The 4,058-nt window shown below is 40.3% G+C and overlaps 1 long non-coding RNA gene across 1 annotated transcript; it reads left to right on the top strand.

Annotated features, from left to right (window-relative positions):
• Positions 1 to 1,830: 1,830 nt before the first annotated feature.
• On the top strand, positions 1,831 to 3,670 carry LOC135071561 (uncharacterized). The gene is made up of 4 exons (XR_010257288.1): positions 1,831 to 2,051; positions 2,129 to 2,314; positions 2,398 to 2,496; positions 3,334 to 3,670. It is a non-coding gene; the product is annotated as an uncharacterized LOC135071561 (long non-coding RNA).
• Positions 3,671 to 4,058: the final 388 nt, after the last annotated feature.

Here is a 4,058-nt window from a genome sequence, read left to right as displayed (position 1 = left end):
TTCGGATTCAGTGAGAATTAATTGCTAAAACGATTGGAAAAAAATACATACGTGTTAGAAATAATGTAAGAATTCATTATTATAACTTATTTTTTGGTAATCTATCCCGAATGTGCCTTCGACTTGGTTTTTGTGTATGTAGCCAAATGTCTACACCATGCGTTTATGCCCTAAAATTGTTCGGATAGGAATTGTTTCATGGTTTGCTTATTTGGCTTTTCTTTTAAGCATGTTTGGCTCGCTATCTGAAAAGTTAGTGCTATCTGAAAAGTTAGTGCAGTCTCAGAAGATGATGAAAATTTAGATGATGATAACATCGATTTTTACCCAAACTTACAGGATTTATTGCACGATCTTGACGAGGAGTCCATAGATCATAATCTACCCTTGGAACATAACGAAGACCTTACCCTTGGAACATAACGGAGACCCTTCCATAGTCTATGAAGAGGAGCATATATTAGTTCAGATGGTGTTTCGTGTCAGTTCTATTGAGATTCGTCTTAATAGAATACGAATATTTGAAGTAAACCCTTTTTGAGTAATGTATAAATTCGTTTCGACTACAATTTTCGAAACAATGTCATCGTTTATGAACTGGATAAAGATCTGAAATGGCTCCTCCAGGTCAGATAATTCTGTGGGCAGTTCCGAATCCCCTAAAAAAGCAATGCCATCTTCGTCCCATGGTAAATTTCTTTTTTTCCAAATCATCTACGTGACCCGTACGGCTACGTGATCAGCAATTCCTGGAATACCTGAACTTGATTGCGATGAAGTACCCGCCACAGGTTCCGCCATGGAAACACCATCTAATATGTGCTCCTCTTCATAGACTATGGGAAGGTCTTCGTTATGTTCCAAGGGTACATTATGATCTATGGACTCCTCATTCAGATCATGCAATAAATCCCGTAATAATCGATGTTATCACCATCTAAATTTTCATCATCTTCTGAGACTGCACCATCATTTAATGCAGCAAGAGTTGCCTCAATTTCCTTTTCAGGTAGCGAGCCAAATATGCTGAAAAGAAAAGCCAAATAAGCAAACCATAGAACAATTTTATGGCATACAAACGCATGGTGTAGACATTTGGCTACATACTGTTATTTTTCAAAAATATACTTTTTTTTCGTACTAAGATTTTTTTTATTATTTTTCCCCCTATAGATAAGAAAGATAAGATAAGAAAACTTTATTTGACACAAAAACAAAAAATAGAACAAAGGAACTTAAAACTATACACGCATATTTTGTGTCAAAAAGGCGCCCGCTCAGCATTAATCGAGCCACGCGTGCATGCACGCGTGCCCCGACGCTGGTTTTCAGCGGGTGCCTCTCCAACCAACATTTAAATTAAAAAAAATAACACTAAACAAAACATTGACAAAGACATTGACAAAGAGGGCGCCACTATCTCACCACATAATAATTACAACAAGAAGAAAATAAAAATTAAATTATGAAATTTAAATATTGTACAACACTGGAGGCGACTCATGACGCTAGCCCAACAAAGGTTATGGCCAACCCAGTGTGCACCAATGCAAGCACAAAAACAAAAAATCACACAATCACAATACACAGATTAACCAGACTAAAAGAAAATAAATTATATTAAACTTTCAAACATTTATAAAATATTTAATTATAATAAACTATTTAAACACGCCTTTTCACTTCCCTTGTGAATGCCATAAAACTCAAAGGCATGAAACAGAGAGAAAAAAAAAATAATAATAATAAAAAAAAAAATGGTTGATGACTGAATGAAGTATGACCTATGAAGAAGATTATGTCATTCATTGTATGAAGACCACCCACATGCATTGAAGACCGCGTGCTGCCACGCAATAAAAACGTGATTTCATTTTTGGAGTTGGATTCCTGATTTTGATTGAAGAAAGTGATTTATAGACACACTATTTAAAGGTCAACCAGAAAATAAAATAAAGTAAAGCAGGCCCGAGACGACGCTAAACGAAGTGCTTGGCGTTTTGATTCCCACTCATTGCCTTGGTTTTTGGGCATGAAGTGCAAGTAACCTGGTGAGAAAGTTATCCATTTACTGTTTAGTTCGATACATTATACAATTTAATAAAAATAATACTACTTTACTTTCCAGGATGCACTCATGCGCAGGGAGGGCCCCGAGAATGAAAATGGGGAATAGAAATGGGAATGGTGGCAACTTTGAATGAACCCAGCGCTTTATGATCATGATCACGGCCTCCGTCCATCATTTTACTGCGGCTTACCGGCGCCAGGACGCCCTGATAGGTCTCCTACGCTTGCCGCGCATGACCCGCTGGTAAGTAACCCATCATTGTCAGTCTTTTGCAATTCTATTAAATATTTTCTTAGGTGATGTTTAAAAGTAAATTTTGTTTTCAGGGCGCGCAGAGGAGGAGGCAGGTCGTTCCAGCACCGGGACGCCGCAAATCTGAATGATCCGCGAAAAGCTGCTGTGCGATGTTTGGGTGTAGCAAATATGTGAGTGCATAGCCTCTTTGGATATCTACTCTGAGCTTGGGCCCATTCCAGTTTGCTGAACAGATACTTAGGCCTCGCACTATCCAGTATGCCAAACAACATGGTGGCCAGGTGCAATCTTCGCCGAGCAGCCATCTTTAACATGTTTGATGAGTTCAGGAATGGCGTGATGTGTGATCTCGGAGGCACAGTGAAACAAAAACGGGCGCATGCGTTTTGTACCCTTTGAATGAGACGTGACGATTTACCCAACAAGCACGGGCCATACACTGTATCACAGTAGTTAAGTTTGCTTAATACAAGTGATTCACATAAAGATATTCTAAGGCTTTCGCTTAAATAGGGCCTCAAGTTGTATAGAATCTTTAAGCGGTAAAAGCAGTTCTTAGTGCACTCGAGTATATGGCTTTCGAACTTGAGGTTTCCATCAATGACCATTCCCAAGTTTCTCGCCTCAGCCACTCTTTCTAAAGGTTCTCCATTTATTTCAACGTTGAGTTGTATGCTTTTAAGAGTTTCCAAGCCTCTACGTGTTCCAGTTAACATGAACTTTGATTTTCTTGGGTTGAGAACAAGGCAATTGGCAGTACACCAGTCAAAAATTCTGCCTAGCTGGTTGTTGATCTTCATTATTGCATTTTCATGATCAGATGGAGGGAATGATGTATATAATTGTAGATCATCGGCATAAAGGTGGTATTGACAGTCCTTGATACAGTTGATTATGTCAGCACTGTACAAAATGTACAGTATTGGACCCAATATGGATCCCTGAGGAACTCCGCGAGTTACTGGTTTTTGTTCTGACAATAATGCCGACCCATCCACCACTTTCAGCTCCACGTACTGCTGTCTCAGAGAGAGATAGCTATGAAACCATCGTATGGAGGAATCATCAAGACCATAATAACGCAACTTGGAGAGAAGCAGAGGAATATTAATGGAGTCGAAGGCGCGCGAGAAGTCCAGCAGCACCAGCGTCGAAACCAACCCCCCATCCTGAGCAGCCAGAAGGTCATCAATCACATCCGAAAGAGCAGTAGCCGTCCCAAAACCCTTGCGGAATCCCGATTGACGGCGCGGGAGCAGCCCCTGCTCCTCAAGGTATTTAGTTAATTGATCACAAACTATACGCTCGAGGATTTTGGACAAACATGGTAGGATGCTGATAGGCCTCAAGTCCTGAACTGAAGCTGAAGGATGACCAGTTTTTGGTAGTGGCCTTACGACTGCCACCTTCCAACAGTCTGGAAAGATCCCTTGCAGTATAGAACCGTTCACTATGTCGGTGAGTGCTTTGAGTGAGTAAGGCAATGTGAGCATCAGCATATCCAGTGTGATACCGTCACTTCCCTGAGCATTCGATTTGAGCGCTGTGATGGTTCTTAAGACAACGTCTGAGCTAACAGTATGGAGTGAGAATGATATAAGGTTCCTATGTCTGTGATATTCGTAATAGGTTAATTGAGAGATCGTCACATTGTTTCCCCCAGGCACGTTGAGAAAATGATGAATAATTGAATTAGGGTTGTTAAACATTGGAGGAAGCTCACAAGCGCCTT

Source organism: Ostrinia nubilalis, chromosome 4 (genome assembly GCF_963855985.1).
Source record: "Ostrinia nubilalis chromosome 4, ilOstNubi1.1, whole genome shotgun sequence".
Lineage (NCBI taxonomy): Eukaryota > Metazoa > Arthropoda > Insecta > Lepidoptera > Crambidae > Ostrinia > Ostrinia nubilalis.
This window is presented reverse-complemented; position numbering and strand designations above follow the sequence as displayed.